The sequence below is a fragment of the Musa acuminata genome, chromosome BXJ3-6, assembly GCF_036884655.1.
Source record: "Musa acuminata AAA Group cultivar baxijiao chromosome BXJ3-6, Cavendish_Baxijiao_AAA, whole genome shotgun sequence".
NCBI lineage: Eukaryota > Viridiplantae > Streptophyta > Magnoliopsida > Zingiberales > Musaceae > Musa > Musa acuminata.
In genome coordinates this window covers 19,277,501-19,298,239 of record NC_088354.1, presented here as the reverse complement: position 1 = coordinate 19,298,239, position 20,739 = coordinate 19,277,501, and the positions used below count along the sequence as shown (strand labels likewise).

The window sequence follows — 20,739 nt, the reverse complement described above, 5'->3', positions numbered from 1 at the left end:
ATGCATATGATCTTTTTTGAAGTCTCAGTTTCCAAGATAGTTGTTATCATCAATGGGAGGACTAATCCATCATCAGTATCTTGCTCTGCGTCAATTATATTGAATACAAAATTCATGGATATGGCATTTGAATGATTGCATAAATCCTAACTGATATATTTTCCTTTGGCTGTCCACAAATATTATTGATAACAAATATATATATATATATATATATATATATATATATATATATATATATATATATATATATATATATATATATATATATATATATATATATATATATATATATATATATATATAATCAAGTACAAAGCGAGTCCTATGCATAAAAAATTGAATATGAAACCAGCAGCAGCCAACCGAAGGAGTCCCTGAACTTGTATACGCTCAGCGCGAATTACAAGCTTAATCAAACTATATAACCGAGGCTTCAATGCATCGATGCTTTGAGGTTCCATAAATCACAAGTAGCTGCTTATGATCGAGTGTTAACTAAAGAATACATAACTGAAAACAATATCTTAGCACAACCACCAACGAAAGAGGTGTTGAAAGATGATCTCCACGATGAGGAATACTCAACGAGTCCATCGAATCAAAAGCTACATACTTCCCTTGAAGAGTAGAGAGAGAGAGAGAGAGAGAGAGAGAGAGAGAGAGAGAGAGAGAGAGAGAGACAAAAGCTGAGCTACTGGAATATCCAAAACTTCAGATTCAGGCTTGTTGTACGCTCAAACCTGCAACATCAAATAAACCCCAGATCACCATCACTGTACTACTATCAAAGCTAAGCTAATGTTACTTGCCAGTATTTTTAGACTCTTTGCTGCTGTTCATGTCAAAAGTTCTTAGCAGCTCAGCATAGAAAATATCAGTTAAGTGGTTTCCTTGTATCGAAAATTTATGGTCCTTTCGAATGCGCATCACGTCGAATCAAAGATTTACAGCAACAGCAGCGACAACATTCGATTCATATGCAGCATAGGTTTCAGCTAATGATAACATCAAGATGAACACTACTGTTTCTCATCAGGAGCAATTCACATAATCGTTATGCATGCAAAAGCCCAGAGAGACGCTGGAAATCTAGCATCAATCGATCAACCAGCAACATAGCAGAGGTGCCAATCTTGATGTTACTTACTTATTAGCTCTATTCTTTATAGCAACGAAAGATATCAGCAATGACAACTTCAATGAGCAAGATCACCTAAAGAATGTAGTGTTCGTAGCATGATTCAAACCTCTCTTTACATTTTGAGACCATGGCAATATCAATCATAACAAGCAAGCAAGCAAGCAAATGAAGGCAGCAAAATTAACCTGGGGGAAGAGATTGCTACAACTTGGTTGCCTTCTCAGAGTCGAACACGCAAAGGGTGTAGAGGTACTTGGCGCAGCGGACCTTGAACTTCACCACATCCCTGCTCCTCTTTATCTTCACCGATCGGGCGTCTTTTCCTTCTCGCCGTGAGAAGGAAATCCTTGATCTCATGAATCTGCTTAGGCTGCAAATAGCCAACGCCATATCGATACGTCAAACATGTGTAGAAACACGAGCAACGGAGAAAAGAGAATCAGAACTTTAAGCAACTCAGAACAATTTCTTCCATGAGTGGCCGCACATCACAATTCAAAGAAGAACTTCCACTGGAAAACACTCGAGCGAATTATCCTACACCTTCTAAGCAGCCATATACCAAGTAAGGTTACGAATGGAAATCCAAAACCGCAGCATAAGCAGAGTCAAGTCTACGTTCAATCGTGGACCCAAATATGTGCGTAAAACCCAATAATGAAGAACCATAGCTATAAAAAAACCATTAGGCCGAAGGTTAACCACAAAATAGTGGAGCATTAGGTCGGTCCACTTATCGAAGTTTGTTCCGCAGGTCTCACTTACTAAAAGATTGAAAGTTCAAAATTTTCTCTAAAAAATCTTAAATTAGGATGTTAATTATCTTACTTAGTAAAGACTTTGATGTTGATGATAATATCTAATCGGATCTCTTCTTCCCATTTAGATATTAAAAAAATCTGATAAAATTCATGTGACATTTCTATTTATATTGCGTGAAGGATCACTTGGAAAGTAGATGGATCAAGGTCAGTGGTCACTTGGAAACTCTCTCTCTCTCTCTCTCTCTAGGGGTATGAATAATATTTTTAACTCTTTCACAATCAAAATTTAAAACCCAAGATAAAAAATTTGATTACCTCAAAAAATATTTAATTTGCATTCACACACTATAAAATTTGTATAGTTTATAATTATTCAATATATCACTTGATAGCTTCATAAAATCCAAAGTTAACTTAAAAATTATTAACAATCATTTATCAACTCACAAGATAAAAAAAATCATAATTATAAAATAAATCATTTACCACAAGTTCATATTAACATAAAAACTTTTAATTTAATATTCTAAGCTATCAAAAACATAAGAGGTCTTTTAATATTTATAACAACTTAGATTCTCGAATAATATTACAAGCAAAGTACTCTTTTACAATAATATTATGTTAAATTATCAAAAATTTACCATAATCTTCTAGTATTCCATTACAAAACGAGCATAAGTGTGAGTGACTAGCTAATCTAAAAAATATATCAATTAAGTACACTATAAAGCTTAGCAAGTGATAATTGTTAGGATCGAGTCGGCACTAAGAGGGGGGTGAATTAGTGCAGTGGATAAAAGTGTCGGTTTTGAAAAATCTTTATTTCAATAAAATCGATATCGAAAATGTGTTAACTTGAAAGCGTACGGAAGTGTAGTGAATGTAAGAATTCACTTTGCAATATAAGGAAATAATACGAACGAAATGCAAACCAGATTTTTATAGTGGTTCGATCATCGTGACCTACATCCACTCCCGATTCCTCTTCATCAAGGCCACTAGCATCCACTAACGGTCTTCCTTCAATAAGCGAAGACCAACCATCTTCTTACACCCCTCTTCTCCTTTTCATAGGTTTAGGAGACAATCTTTTACAAGCACTCACTCCTCCTTGTTGAATCTCAGATTTTGATGATAAAACCAATTGATAGTGTTTATCTAATGTGAGTTTGAGTGACGTAGGACTAGCTTCGATCAAAAGAGGCAAATCGATTAAAGTAGGAGGAATCAGATGTTTGGCCGGAGGATCGGTCGACGTATCGACAGAAGGCTTCGGGCCGAGAATTTGGGCATCGGGCCAAGGAGATCGAACATTGCACTAAGAAGGTTGGATATTATGAGAAGACAACATGCCGACTGGGCAATTCACTGAAGGATCGGACGAAGCGCCAGATGAACCAATGGCATGCTAGATAACAAGGATTCACTTGTAATCAATTATGTCTAGATCGAGCTAGTTTAGAGTCTAATTGAGTCGGCTTAGAATATAATTAAGTTAACTCAATTAAGGGCTAATTAGGCCCAAAATAGGGCTATTTTGGGTTAAGAGAAAGGCCCATTCAATGACCCATATTTAGGTTGTGTTGGTCTAAGTGGAAGGCTCAAACAATGACCAAACAGGTGAAACCGTCGTGGCATAATCTCTGAGACTGTCAGGCGGTGGTACCGCCCATACACAATCTCCGAGAGATTGTCAAGTGGTGGTACTGCCAGACTAGACGGTGGTACTGCCCAGCACAAGCGGTGCTATTGCTAGAACACGGGAAACTCGAGATAAAATATTTTTAGGCTCTAAGTTTGAATCCACTTGAAGCCTATAAATACCCCTCTCATCCTTGGTTAACATACATAAGTATTAAGAGTGAAAAAGAAAAGAAACGCTATTGTAATCTTATGTGGACTCCTCTCAAAAGATCTAAGTGTTAGTATAGTTTAAGAGAGGAGTAAGTGGGGGTGTAAGGGTTATCTCCTAAACCCAATAAAAGGAGAAAGAGTTGTAAAAGGTAGTTAGTTTTTGCCTATTGAAAGAAGACCGATAGTGGATGCCGGTGGCCTCAACGAAAGAGGAATCGATGAAGTGGATGTAGGTCATGATGACCGAACTACTATAAAAATCTGGCTTGTATTTCTTTTGAGCAATTTACTTTAAACTGTAAACTGCCCTTCTTTACTCTCATTGCTCTACTTCCTCATTACATGCTTACGTAAGTGTCTTTAAGTTAAATACATTTTCCAAGATCGGTTTTCGATAAACGAAGATTTTACAAAACCGACGTTTTTATCCACTGCACTAATTCACCCCACCTCTTAGTGTTGACTCGTTCCTAATAGTTAGTATCAGAATCTCGTGATTTCTCATTTGGTTTAACACCCAAGAGAAATAGCTCTTTTCAGCTTTCAAGAGGGTCATTTTTTCATTCGTCCTTCCATGTTCAATGAGACGAACTACACATATTGAAAAACTCGAATAAGAGTTTTCTTGCTTTCTTTGGATTTGAATTTATAGAATATTATCGAAAACGATTTTTGAAGGTCTTCTCTTCTAATGAACCATTGGAATGATTTAGAGAAGAAAAATTTTTCTTTAATGCTAGAGCTATGAATGCTCTATTTTATGCATTAGACAAAAATGAATTCAATAGAATTTCTATGTGCGAAATAACTTTTGATCTTTGGCATACATTTAAAATCACACATGAAGGCATAAGTAAAATTAAATATTCCAACTTTTTGATGCATGATTTTAAATTGTTTCATATGAAACCAAGTGAAACAATTGGAGACATGTACACCTGTTTTACGGATATCGTTAATGGTTTAAAAACACTTGGTAAAATTTTTTCGAATTTTGAACTTGTAAATAAAATTTTACGTTCTCTTCATAAGAACTGAGATTAAAAAATAATTGCTATTCAAGAATAAAAAAAACTTGAACTATTTCTCTCTCGAAGAACTTATTGGGTCGTTAATGACCTATGAGATGACTTGCAATGCTCATGAAGAGCTTGAGAACAACCTTCCAAAGAACAAGAAGGATTTGAGACTTAGAACACATGAAGACCACTCGAGCATAAGCTTAAGTGATGGTGAATTTGAACTCCTCACTAAGAAATTTAAAAGATTCATGAAACAAGAATTAAAGAACAAAAATAAACTTAAAAAAGAACGCAACTACTTGCTATGAACGCAAGAAGAATGAAGCACTTTGGGACAAATCGAGCATATCTAAAGATGAGGAGCAAACCGATGAAGACGAAGTAGTAAACTTCACTTTGGTGACTCTAGACAATGAGGTAAGCAACTCAAACGAAACTTCTTTAATTTATTTTGAAATTACATGATGTTTTTCATGAGTTATTTTAGTTTAGAAAAATTATATATAATTTTTTCTTGAAAATTACATGTTTAATGATGTAATGAAAATGTTAAAAAATTAGGATCATGCTAGTAATTTTGAAAATGATACTGATGATGTTTTATGAAAATACAATAAGATTTAAATCTAATGATTAATCCTATATATGTCTTAAAAAAAATAATGTGTATCTAAATTGATGATTTCATTAAAAATGCTTCATGTGCTTGATGATTTAATAATGTAATAAAAATATTAAATGTTTTGATATCATGATTGATGATTTTATTCTATGAATTAGATTTTGAAGTTATACATTATGATTTTTGTGATTTATTGATCTTGATGATTTTCATGATAAATTTTGCACTTTCATTTTAAACAATGATATATGTTTTGATTTGATGATTTGAATGTGAATGAGCTTTATCTTGATTTTTCGAGATTTATAACTTGAGATTTACATTATATGAATCGAGATCTTTTATCCTCGTTGTTTCTTTTTGCTATCTACTATCCAAATGAATCATGATTTTTCAGAATTATAATTTTTATGATTCATAATAAATTGAGAGATGTTATACATGAATCGAGATTGTTTATGTATTCTCTCATGATATCCTTTTACTGTAGGAATATCTTTATCTATATCATGATCTTAAATTCTCGGTATTAATACTTAAAATTTTTCTATGAATCAAGATCTTATTTTTGAACTCTCATGTTTCTTTTTGTTATTTACTAAAGAGTTCTATCAATTGGTTGTAATCATAAAAAAGGGGGAGATTATTGAATCTCGGATTGTGATACAGGACTAGCTTCGATCAGAAGAGACAAATCGATTAAAGCAGGAGGAATCAGACGTTGGGCCGAAGCAAACATGTCAGAAGATTAGACGTTGGGCCGGAGGATCGGTCGATGTATTGGTAGAAGGCTTTAGGTCATGAATTCGGACATCGGGCCAAGAAGATCGGACATTACGCTAAGAAGATCGGATGTTACGAGAAGATGACATGCCGATTGGGCAATTCATCGAAGGAGAGGATGATGCGCCGAAGGATCGAACGAAACGCCGGATGAACCAATGATATGCCGGACAACAAGGATTCGCTTGTAATCAATTATGTCTAGATCGAGTCAGTTTAGAGTCTAATTGAGTCGGCATAGAATGTAATTAAGCCAACTCAATTAGGGGCCAACTAAGCCCAAAATAGGGTTATTTTGGGCCAAGAGAAAGGCCCATTCAGTGACCCATATTTGGGTTATGTTGGGCTAAGTGGAAGGCCCAAACATTGACCAAACAGGTGAAACCGTCATGGCAAAGTCTCCGAGACTATCAGGCAGTGGTACTACCAGACTGGGCGGTGGTACCACCTCATCGCAGCCCTACTATGTGGATCACCGCTAGAGAGGAGGGTGCTTGACCTCATTCACCCTCTCCTAGAGATCTGCAAGGATTCAGGGATATACGATCTCCCTAGGTAACATAATCTTTACTATACACAGTTTTAAGTTTCGTGAATTTTTGTGTACCAATCTTCGCACAACGATGAACATCTCTTTGGATTTGAATTTATAGAATATTGTCGAAAGCGGTTTTTGAAGGTCTTCTCTTCCAATGAACCATTGGAATGATTTGGAGAAGAAAACTTTTTCTTTAATGCTAGAGTTTTAAGTTTCATGAATTTTTGTGCACCAATCTTCGCACAATGATGAAAATCTCTTTAGGAATAGGGGATTTTATTTTTTGTTCTTTCGCTGTGCATGTGATGTCGCCCCCAAAGATTTCCCAATAATTCCAACCCAATTATGTGCTAACTATAAATTTTAAGATATTTACTAACCTAAATAAGTCAGTAAGTATAGGTTTCTTTCGGTGAGCTTCCAGCGATCTTCCGACGAACTTCCGACGATATCTTGGCAATGTTCCAGTGGACTTGTGGCAAGTTCCTGGACTTCACGATGATCTTCTTGGCGAGTTTCGACGAGCATCTTTTGCAAGCTCCTGGACTTCTCGGTCAATTTCAATAGAACTTCCGACGAATGTCCGGACTTCCGACGAACTCTCGAACTCTCAACGAAATCTCGTTCTTAACTTCGGGACTTAACTTTATTTTGCTTTATGCCTTGATTTCTATCTTTGTTAATCCTGCACACTTAAAGTCTACTTCGATCTAGATAATTATTACTAAGCTAATCAAATGTTGTCCGATATGTCATTGGTTCATTGATGCTTTGTCCGATTTTTCGACGCATCGTCCTCTCTTGCAGCCTATTGCCCAATCGGCCAGTTGACTTCCACAACTCTGATTTCCTTGGTACAATTTCCACTCTTCTTGGCCCAATGCCCGAAGCCTTCTATCGATACGTTGACCAATCTTTCGACTCGACGTCCAATCTTCTAACATGTTTCTCTCTGACTCAATATGATTCTTCCTGCTTTAATTATCTCTCCTTGATCGAAGCTTCTTACGTCAATCAAAATGTAGATCAAATCATAAACACTATCAATTGATTTCATCATCAAAATCCGAGATTTAACAATAATCGTAACTATATCATCAAGATAGGAAATCATAAGACATAAGGATCAAGATGCAAAACATTATCTTTAAAAATCATATATATCATTCATTAAATTCATATTTAATAAAGGAGCAAAGACAACAAGTAATATTAAGATTCATTCTTAACAATGGAGTAAAAAGTTCTGTATAAGCATATTAAGAATAAATACAAATGCATCAAGTGTCATATTTAATACTTCATTTAATTATTTTTGGATGACCATTAATATTAGTCTCAAGCTAGTAAGAGCATGCACATGTGAAGTAATATCAATCCAATATTAACATATAAGAAATAAAAAAGTTTAAAGCAGCACCACGATGGTCATTTAAGAGAGGAGTTTTAGCTAAAATTAAGTTCCATGAGGTAGAAGTAAAAATTGATAAATTTGAAAATCAATTTATTCTAGTAGAATACGTAAGGTAAGTTGTATTGGAAGTTCAGACAATTATGCTTTAATATATTCAAGTAAAACATGATATATGAATTTATTTTTAAATAAAATAAGTTTTATATAAATTGAAGTTGTCGGTAGAAAGTTACAAACAATTGAGAATCATATTGTCTCTGTTTAGTAGAATTTAATGAATCAATTGAAAGAAATATTTGGATAAGCATTTATAATTCTAATCTTCAAATAAGATATGAAAGGGAAGATTCAAGAGTCTAGTTTATGATAAAAGAAATTTTGCTTAATTTAGAGTTTTGTACATAATATTATAATTGAACTATAACAGATAGGTTAAGTCATTTTATCTCTATTTGATAGAATTCAAGAGATTGATCTCTTTGGATAAAAATTCATTCAAAAAAGATATGAGAGAAAGAATTAAGAGTCTAATTCTCAATAAAATAAATTTTGCACAAATCAAAGTTTTGTATAGAATATGACAGTCAAAATAAGATAGATAAATCAGGATTCTCATAAATTCTAGAATATTAAGTTTGATACAATTAGAAATGACAAAGCTGTACAAATTACACATATCAAGAAAGAAAAAACTCATATATACAACACTTCTTCCTCGTCTCCAGTAATTCTTCTCTTCTTTTCTCTGGTGTAAGCTAAATGACAACAAGGTTTTAATTTGATAATTTTTTTTCTTTTTCCCCTAATTACTTATGTTTAGATAATATAAAATATTATAATATGACAAGCATGCAATAAAATGACATAGATATCAACAATGCAGCAAGTATGGGTGGTACTTTGGCTAGTGACATTTGTCATTCATTCTTAGATTTTTTTTTTATTAGCTTAATATAATTTTTTTTATAAATTATATTCATATTTTAGGATTCGTAATATCACTAAGCTTCCAATATAAAAATATTTAATATAAAAATTATTAAATAAATTTTTATATTAAAATAATTAAAAATCATGGATATAATAAATAATTTAAAAATAAACGATATTACACTCTCTATTCTTAAAAAAATTAGTGTTTTAAATTATTATATTTTTAATCAATAAAAAGGAGATAAGTTTTCTTCATTTTCTATTCTTGCTCGCAAGTAGTCTCTTGTATAGAATAATGCTTCTATACTACTTTAACTATAGAGTCACCAAACTTTTTTAGGATATTTTTTTTTCTAATCTCACATCCATAATGCATTCCATGTAATGATGCTCAAATATAAAGCAATTGATGCTTGCATTGATGTTTTGAATTTGGAAGAATCAGATGAAATATGATAGATGAAATAGAACGTCTATAAAGGGGTCTTAATCTATAAAGGTATCCTAAACACAAGAAGTTATATATATTCCCTGTAATGCCACCAACTAATACCGATTATAATCGTAACAATGCATGAAACCCTAGTATTTTATCATGATAAGATAACAACTAAATTTTCATTTCTTATTTCTTCAAATGCATGAAACATCATATATTCAATATGTTTCCTCAATTGAATATTCAAAATACAAAAAAACTAAAATATCATATTTTCAAGATGTTTCTTAAATTGAATGTTCTTGAAAATATAGAAATAGACTTATAGTAATGAAAGAAAAGTTAAAAATTTGAATGTTCTAATAATTATGAATTAATTATATCATTTGAAAAGGAAAATAAACTCTTAAGATGAAGGATTGAAAAATCGTACCGTACCGGAGTTTCGACCTTCTCTTGATACGGTATGGTACTATATATTGAGCGATATATGGTTCGATATACCGTTCAATATCCCGTTCGGTATATATATATATATATATATATATATATATATATATATATACATGTATATATGTATATATGTATATATATACATATATACATATAAATATTTATATATATATATATACATATATATATACACACACATATATTTATTTATATATATGTGTATATATATATATATATATATATACATGTATATATATATATATACATGTATATATATATATATATACATGTATATATATATATACATGTATATATATATATATACATGTATATGTATATATACATATACATGTATATATATATATATACATGTATATATATATATATATACATATACATGTATATATATATATATACATGTATATGTATATATATATATATATACATGTATATATATATATATACATGTATATATATATATGTATATATATATATACATGTATATATATATATATATATACATGTATATATATATATACATATATATATATATATACATATATATATATATATATATATATATATATATATATATACATATACATGTATATATATATATATATATATATATATATATATATATATATATATATATATATATATATATATATATATACATGTATATATATATATATATATGTATAAGTAAAAACAAAATTTTGGTGACATCGCCTCCCTTCTCTCCCACGCGAGGTGACGTGTCTCTCTTCCCCCCAAGCGGGGTGACGTCGCATATATATATATATATATATATATATATATTAAAAAAATATGTGACGTCGTCTCTCTTCTCGAGCGGGGCGACGTCGTAAAAAAATGAGATGACGTCGCCTTTATATATATATATATATATAATATAATATATTTATAATTTATATATATATAAAAAATCATCCGGTAGTGAGTGGTCCGCGTACCGGTTTACTATCGGACCGATAAGGTATTTTTAAATTTGAAGCTAGAAATGTTTTTCCTATAGCATCCTACCTATACAAGTTCAATTTTTTAGAAGACCACCAACATCAGATATGGTACGACTAAAATTATTAAAAGAAAAAAAAAGTATAATAATTAATTATAAATTAATATATGATATCCAATTAAACTAAATCAATCCAGACTTAATATATGATACTTAGTTGGTCATGAGAGTCGTTTAGTTGAGAAATGACATCGTGCCACATAAATATAATGACATGTATACACTTAGGCTCATCATATAAGTGATGATGTGACATCATGGAAACATATTCCAATAGTATAACATTTAAATACGAGCATTATCAATAACAAGAATAATCATTTTTGATACTTAGAAAGGCTTCTCTAGGCATATATTTACATCTAAGTATCTTAAACTCTATCATGAGGCTCATTTTTTATTTCTCTACTAAATTAAGCATCGAATATACCTTCCTTGGCATGTCGTTAGTGTAGTTTTATAAGAATCTTCAACCCAATAGGGGATTTTAGTCTCAAGCAGATAAGATATGAAGAGTTTATTAGCTCAAATGCTTTTAGGTTACTGATACTAATCTCTAAATCTCTAAATCAATACTAAGATATGAATAGTTTCAATGACTCTAATCTCTAAATCTCATTCTGGACTCTAATAAAGATTACTGATACTATCTTTGGACTTACGCAACAAGTACAAGCTCTAACAGGTACCATGCAAAGATTCACCCCTTCCTCTTGCAATCAAACAATTGGTATTAATGGGAAGTAAACTATTTGACTATTGTCCCCCTCATGCCTCAACATTAGCTAACACTAAGCCATCACACACTCTAGATCGACCCCTCCAATTGGTAACTCTAATTTATCATGATTGTCGACTCGATCGATCACCTTAATGCCCACATGTATATCATGCATTTGACACCCATTATGTATATAGTTCAACTCGACATGTCCAGATATCTTTATGATCTCATGTATTGAACTCTTCTTATACGAGTGATTTAAACTAATATACCCCGGTACCTTCACACCTCCTATGCATTAGGCTAAATGAAAGAAATAAAAAAGAGAAAGAGAAAGGGCAAAAAAAAATGTGAGTGCAGCGTGCGGCAGCGCACAGCGACAAAAGCAAAAAGAAAAATTAGATTTCTAAGTTTTCTATTTTGACGATCGGACATTATCAGTTTTGATCCAAATTTTATGTGAAAAATTCTTATAGTAAACTCTATAATTCTAACGGTGTTGATCTACAGTTTACCCTCTCTAAGATATTTTCCTGCTATATTCACTTTATGAGAACTAGAATTCTTTTATGAGGAGATCCATCTTATCTTATGTGATGAAGATATGCTGTTCTTGAGCCAAGATCTATGATCTTGATATTATTCTGATCCTCTAGTTATTCTAGAAAAGACCTACTATAAACCTGTTATCATTACTATTGACAGTGGAAGTTTAAGGTGGACTACGGTCCCGTGATTTTTTTCACATTTGTTTTCTATGTTAAAAGATTTAGTCTCACCGTATGATTGATTATTTGCTCTATTGTTTATGTTGTACTGGTTGATATTTTCATTTGGATATCAAGTTGATATTTTGATGAGGAACTCATTTTGATACACAAAGAGGGAAAAGAATATTCCGCTTTAATAGGTTTTTTCAGCCTTACTCCATTAACAATTCAGCCTGCCTTAATACTCTTGCATGTCTCATGTATTCTAATATCTTATGAGTGATCTAAATTAACACATTTACATGCCCTTATATATCTCATGCATCTAACTCCTATATAAGTGGTTCAAGTCACTTGCACACATCTTATTTGTGTAACTTATCTAATGTAAACAATTATAGTTAGCATGTCCCAGTGTTATTTGTGTCTTCATGTAGGTTGTTCAAATCAACTTGCTCTATTTCCTTTACGTATTGCATATGTAATTTTTATTACATGACGTTTCAAGTTGGCACATTCTGATGCCGTCATGTATTCCATTAGTTTGAGTCCCCCTATGTGGGTAGTTCAAGTGAGCCTACCTGACGCCCTCATGTATCTGATGTGTCGACACTTGCTATGCAGATTATTCAAGTTGGCATGCCACAATATCATCGTGCATCTCATGTGTATAATACTCTTACATAAGTGGTTCAATTACGTATGCGCTAACATCCTTAAGCATATCATCTATCCGATTACCTATGCAAGCAGTTCTAGCTAGTACACCTATATGCCCTTTTGTGTATTATCAATCCAACTCCTACATGGGCGGTTCAAATCAAGACACCTAGATATTATCATATTTCTGATATCTTACATGTCTTATGCCTCTTCTTTCTCTTATTTGGATGATTCAAGTCGATATGACCCCAACATTCTCGTGCATTTAATATGTTTGACTCCCATACAAAAGTGGTTCAAGTCGGTATAAACTCATGACCTTGCACATCTCATACATCCAACTTGCTCAACATAAATTGTCCTCACACATCTTATGTATTTTGGCTCCCTTATATGAGCAATCGAAGCTGACACATCCATTAGCTCTAATGCATCTCAAACATCTGACCCCCCTACAGGAGTGTTTCAAATTGACATGATCTTATGCCCCTATGTGTCTCATGTGTTTGGCTCTTTTCATGTAATCAGTTCAAGTCAACACACCTGAATGCCCTCACTTGTCTCATCTATCGAATACTACTTATGTGGATAGTTTAAATTAGTATGTTTCAATGCTCCCAAGTATTTACTAATATACTGTGATGAGGCGATACAATACGAGCACGCTCTTTCAGCATGACATTTAAAAGTGAATATTCTCTATGGGTAATAGGAACATGGATGCTGGTATCCCAATTTAAGGCATACAAAAAGATCTTTTCAAATATATATTCATTCTCAAGTTCTCTACTAGCTTAAGCATCATAGGAGTTTTGTTAGGTACACCCCTTATATAATTTTTCATGATTTTTAGATGCAAGAGAGCTTTGCTCTTAAGCAAATAAGATATAAAGTATTGGAAAAAAAAACTATAGCAGAATAATTCTTTTACCCTTTTTGTATATCAAAATGAGTTTTTCATCAAAATATCAACTTGTTACCAAAAGTAAATAATAACCAGAACAGCATATATAGTAGAATAATGAATTAATCACAAAGTGAGATATTGAATTTTTTAGGTGAAACACCCAATGCGAAAAAAACCATGAGATCATTTTGATATACAAAATGACATACACATATATATATATGTATGTATATATATGTATGTATACATACATATATATACATACATATATATATATATAAATACATATATATATATATATAAATGTATATATATACATACATATATATACATATGTATGTATATATATACATATGTATGTATATATATACATATGTATGTATATATATACATATGTATGTATATTTATACATATGTATGTATATATATACATATGTATGTATATTTATACATATGTATGTATATATATACATATGTATGTATATTTATATATATATATGTATATATATACATTTTAGGATCGGAGCGACACTAAGAGGGGGGGGTGAATTATTGCAGCGGTAAAGTATGATAAACTTTTGACGATTTAACCACTTTCGGAAACTTTGTACGATAAAAGCAACGTTTTGTTTAAAACCATTTCAATTGCGTTTTAACTTGAAGGGATACGTAAGAAGGAGACAAAGAAGTAGAGCATTAAAGTGCAAATGGTTTGCAGTAATATAAATGACAATAAGCAAATGCAAACCAGAGATCGCGCCAAATTTAAAGCGGTTCGGTCAAATGACCTACATCCACTTGCGAGGCCCCTCTTCGATGTGGCTCCCACCTTCCACTAGCAAATCTCTTGAAGGGGAATGGTAAATACACCTCTTACAACTTTTTACAAGCGGTTCACTCTCTTACAGATTTTCAGCAAGAAAGAAGGAGGTGAACACTAGCAAATTGAAAACATGACTAGCTAAGACTTTTCTAAGACCTTTCTCTCAATCAATTGCTTCTCAAAAAGTTGTAATCTCAACTGAGATTTGAGGGGTATTTATAGGCCTCAAGAGGATTCAAATTTGGGCTCCAAAATTTGAATCATCTTTGGTTCCCGATGCTGGTGGTGCCACCGCCTGTTAATTTCTGACACTAACAGTGGACTGGCGGTGCCACCGCCCAGCTAAGCGGTGCCACCGCCCAGCTCTCGGTTGCTGGGTGGTGCCTCCGCCCAGCCTAGGCGGTGCCACCGCCAGACCCTTCGGTTCACTAGTTGGGCTTCAAATTTAGCCCAGACCAAGTCTTATTTTAGGCCCAGTTGGCCCCTAACCAAGATATAGGATTATATCTTAATCCTAATCCTAATTACAAGTGAACTACATAACTAAAAACATCCTAAGCTAGTTTTCAACCGCGAACGTCGAGTCTTGTTCCGGCGAGCTTTCTGACGAACTTCTTCCGACGGACTCCCAGCAAGCTCCCGATCTTGTGATGACTTTAACGAGTAGCCGAGCCTTCTCGGTAATCTCTGTGAACCTCCGACGATCTCTTCGGTGAACTTTCGAAAATTCCGACAGGTTCCCGATTTCTTCTCGATTGGTTCCGGCAACATCTCCGACGATTCTTCGGACTCTTAAACGTCCATCGAACTTGACTCCGGTATTCTTGCTTTGTGTTTTCTGGTTATCGTAGTTAATCCTGCACACTTAACTCAATAATATGGATTAGATCAATTAACCCATCAATTGATTTTATCATCAAAATCCGAGATTCAATAATCTCCCCCTTTTTGATGATGACAATCAATTGATGACGGAGTTAAACATAACTCCCCCTATCTATGTTCCATATTATGAGAAGATGAAAACACTTGAATTCTATCCATTAAATTCAAGCATAAACCGATAAGTTCTAACCGTAGAACTTATCGTTATTCCCATTAAGCAATAGTAAATACGAAACTTCGATGAAAATCATAAGTCAAATGATAAGGGACGATTTTTACTACGACAGGAGATAAAGATTTTCAACATGAATTTCATGATATAGATGTAAGGCATGCTTTCAATATGATCAATCAATCTTGTGATATTCTCAAGGATTTTGCAAGGCATTTTTCAAGGCATATAAGACATTCATATCACACAAGCTTTTGCAATTCATATAAGTCATGCTATCAAAATGGTACAAGTCATCACTTTTCTCCCCCTTTGTCATTAACAAAAAGGGAATGAGACTTGAAGCACATAATTTGTGATTATAACATCAGGAATTCAGCATTGATCATACAAAAATTTTATCATTCAAAATTAAGTATGCAAGAATATTTACGCAGAGTTCATCTTAAAGGAAAATTCAGCATTCATCCATTGTATCAAATCTCTTCTTTCTATAAATAACAAAAATTATAGATGTACAAGGAAGAGATTGTGATTAAAAAAAAATTTCAAGTAGTAACTCCAATAAGTCAAGATCATAATTCGAATACAAATCCATTCAAATTCAATTCGTCAACTTGAAACTCATAATCAAGCCATCAAAATCAATTTTGAGATTCATAAAATATCATAAAATCATTAATCTTGATCAGATGGGAGCGGTGTTTGACTCAAGATAGGATAAAGTAATTTAACATGTCATTTAGAATCGAAAGAGAAGGATCAAATTCACCGAGGAACGAAGAGAGGATGAAAAACTTTACGGAAAATCCATTCAAACAAGTTTATTCTTAGGGATAATTTAACATACCTAATTCCCTTCTAATGAATTCAAATTGGTCTTCATTCAAAGCTTTTGTAAATATATCTGCTAATTGATGCTTTGTGTCAATGAATTCTAGAACAACATTATTGTTAAGGACATGATAGCGTATGAAATGATGCCGAACGTCGATGTGCTTAGTTCTAGAGAGCTGAATTGGATTTTTGGTGAGACATATGGCACTAGTATTATCACATTTTATGGGAACATTTTTAAAGTGAATTCCATAGTCTTCTAATGTATTTTTCATCCAAACAACTTGTGCACAGCATGCACTTGCAGCAATGTATTCGGCTTCCGCCGTAGATAGTGCAACTGAATTTTATTTCTTGTAGGTCCAAGAAACAAGTGCATGTCCTAAAAATTGACATATTCCGGATGTACTTTTTCTATCTATCCTGCATCCGCCAAAATCGACATCTGCATAAGCTATTAAATCAAAATTTTCAGATTTTGGATACCATAATCCTAGATTTGGAGTTCCTTTAAGATACCTAAATATTCTTTTAACACTTTTAAGATGAGATAATTTAGGATTTGATTGAAACCTAGTGCAAAGTCCTACACTAAACATAATATCAGGTCTAGTCACGATGAGGTAGAGTAGACTACCTATCATTCCCCTATATGTTTTTTGATCGAAATTTTCACTATTTTCATCCATATCTAACATAGTCGTAGTACTCATAGGGGTGTTTATTGCTTTTGAATTATCCATGTTAAATCGTTTTAACAATTCTAATGTATATTTAGATTGGTTAAGAAATATATCATCACTAAGTTGTTTGATTTGTAATCCTAAAAAGAAAGTTAATTCACCCATTAAACTCATTTCAAATTCATGACTCATACATTTGGCAAATGATTCACATAGTGATTCATCCGAAGAGCCAAAAATAATATCGTCAACATAAATTTGCATAATAAGAAAATTATTTTCAAAATATTTAATAAACAATGTAGTATCAACCTTGCCTTTGGTAAAATTATTTAAAATAAGAAAGGAACTAAGCCTTTCATACCAAGCTCTAGGAGCTTGTTTCAAGCCATAGAGAGCCTTAGTCAATTTGAATACATGATTGGGAAGAAGAGAATTTTCAAATCCGGGAGGTTGTTCGACATTTACTTCTTCGGAAATAAAACCATTCAAGAAAGCACTTTTGACATCCATTTGAAATAGTTTAAAATTATTACTACTAGCATAGGCAAGGAGCATCCTTATGGCTTCTAATCGAGCCACGGGAGCGAAGGTTTCTTCATAATCGATACCTTCTTCTTGGTTGAAACCTTTGGCCACTAATCTAGCCTTGTATCTAACCACGATACCATTTTCGTCTTGCTTGTTTCTAAAGACCCATTTAGTACCAATGACTAAATGGTCACTAAGTCTAGGAACAAGCTTCCATACCTTATTCCTCTCAAATTGATTTAATTCCTCTTGCATTGCAATAACCCAAAAATCATCTTTTATGGCCTCGTCAATGCATTTAGATTCGATTTGAGAAAAGAAGGCGGCATTAGCATAAAAATTCTTGAAAGAGGAACGAGTTTGAACCCCTTTTGATGTATCTCCTATAATTAGCTCCTTTGGATGAGCATCTATATACTTCCATTCCTTGGGTAAGAAAATTTCGGAAGAAGGTGCATCCAAGTTGCTATTTTGAGGAGGGGGTTCATTTAAATTCAAATTATCAAAACCAAGATCATCATCAAAATCATTTTTCTTTAAATTAGAAATTTCATTAAAAACTACATGAATAGACTCTTCTATTACTAAGGTTCTTTTGTTAAAAACCCGAAAAGCTTTAGAAACGGAAGAGTAACCAAGAAAGATGTCTTTATCGGATTTAGCATCAAATTTTCCTAAGGCATCCCTTTCATTCAAAATAAAGCATTTACAACCAAAAACTTTAAAATAGGAAATATTTGGTTTTTTATTATTCCATAATTCATAGGGAGTTTTTGATAGGGATGGTCTTATTAGGACTCTATTCATGATGTAGCAAGCCGTATTTACGACTTCAGCTCAAAAATACTTAGGTAAACTATGTTCATTTAACGTCGTTCTTGCCATTTCTTGTAGGTTTCTATTTTTTCTTTCAACTACTCCATTTTGTTGGGGATTCCTCGGAGTGGAGAAGTTGTGCTCGTATCCATTAACTTCACAAAAATTTTGAAAGTCACGGTTTTGAAATTCACCACCGTGATCACTCCGAATTGATGAAATCATGAAACCTTTTTCGTTTTGAGTGAGTTTACAAAATTTAGAGAAACACTTGAAATAATCACTTTTGTGAGCTAAGAAATAGGTCCAAGTGTATCTAGTATAGTCATCCACAATTACAAACGCATATTTGCTTCCTCCTAGACTTGTCATGTCAATTGGTCTAAATAAGTCAAAGTGAATCAATTGTAATGGTCTAGTGGTGCTAATTTGAGTTTTTGGTTTGAAACTAGTTTTTATTTGTTTACCTAGTTGACATGCATCACATATTTTGTCCTTAATAAACTTTATATTTGGAATTCCTCGCACTAATTCTCTAGATGAGATTTTAGATATTAGTTTCATGCTTGCATGGCCTAGTCTCCTATGCCAAAGCCAAGCATCATCATTTAAAGCGGAAAAGCACATTTCATTACTCAGTTCATCAAGGTTGATGGTGTAGACATTATTTTGTTTTAATGCAATCATAGTTATGTTATGGTTTGGTTTTTCAATAATACACACATTTGATTCAAATCTAACGATATAACCTTTATCGCATAATTGACTAACACTCAAGAGATTATGTTTCAATCCATCAACTAGTAAGACATCAACAATAGAAAAATTTAATTTGTTATCTATGGTTCCCTTGCCAATGATTTTGCCTTGGTTGTTGTCTCCGAAGGTGACATACCCTTCTTCTTTGCTAGTGAGCATAGAGAAATGAGATGGATCTCCAATCATATGTCTTGAGCATCCACTATCTAGATACCATCTCTTGCTCCTAGCTTGTGATGGTGTATGTTTCTACAAGAAGGGATTATTTTTAGGTACCCATTTTCTTTTGGGTGCCTTAAAAACTGATTTAACTTGTTCATCATATTGCATAGAATTAATCATGGTTCCTTTAGGAACCCAAATTAGTTTGTTCGGACTAATTTTATTGAATGGACATTTATAAGTTTTATGTCCATATTTGCAACAAAAGTTGCAATTGCTTTGGTGCCGAACATGTAAGACGGGGCCTTTAATGAAGGTGGTTGGATTTTGGTGAGGACTTCTCACAAATCCGATTCCACTTCTTTTAGGAACGTAACCCTTATTTGTTAGGATCATGTTCAAAGATTTGCTACCAACCTCGAATTTCTTCAAGGTGTCCTTAAGTAGCAAGTTCTCCCTTTGGAGATATTCTAGATCAAGGCATTTTATACATGGAGCTAAACTATCATGATATTCAGTTTTTAATTTATCGATATCACAAGTGAGACTATCATGCTCCTTTTTTAGCAATTTGTATTTTCTACTAATTGTCTTACATTCATCAAATCACTCATGGAAAGCATTTAATAATTCATGATAAGGTAAATCTGCATCAATTAAATCTGTTACCTCTTCTTCGATGGCCATTAGGGCGTAGTGAGCAACTTGCTCGGTGTTGGACTCCTCTTCTTCGGACGTGCTTGAATCATCCCACGTTGCCTTGAGCACCTTCTTCTTTGATGTTCTCTTTTTGGCTTGAGGACAATCATTCTTGTAGTGTCCCGATTTTTTGCACTCATAGCAAATCACTTGGTCTTTCTTGTGTTCGAATTTATTTTTTGTATTATTTTTAAGTTTGTTCTTTCTTAAATATTTTTTAAATTTTTGAGTCAAAAGTGCAATGCCATTATCACTGTCCTCATCACTTGATGTTCCTTTCAAGTGGTCTTCTTGTGATGTGAGTGTCATATCCTTCCTGTTCTTTGGAAGGGGGTTCTCGAGCTCGTCATGAGCTTG

The 20,739-nt window shown here is 32.9% G+C and overlaps 1 pseudogene; it reads right to left on the bottom strand.

The window, feature by feature from the left end:
* Positions 1-720: 720 nt before the first annotated feature.
* The window catches only part of LOC135641400 (large ribosomal subunit protein eL38z/eL38y-like), a 67,913-nt pseudogene continuing 47,894 nt past the window's right edge, over positions 721-20,739 (bottom strand).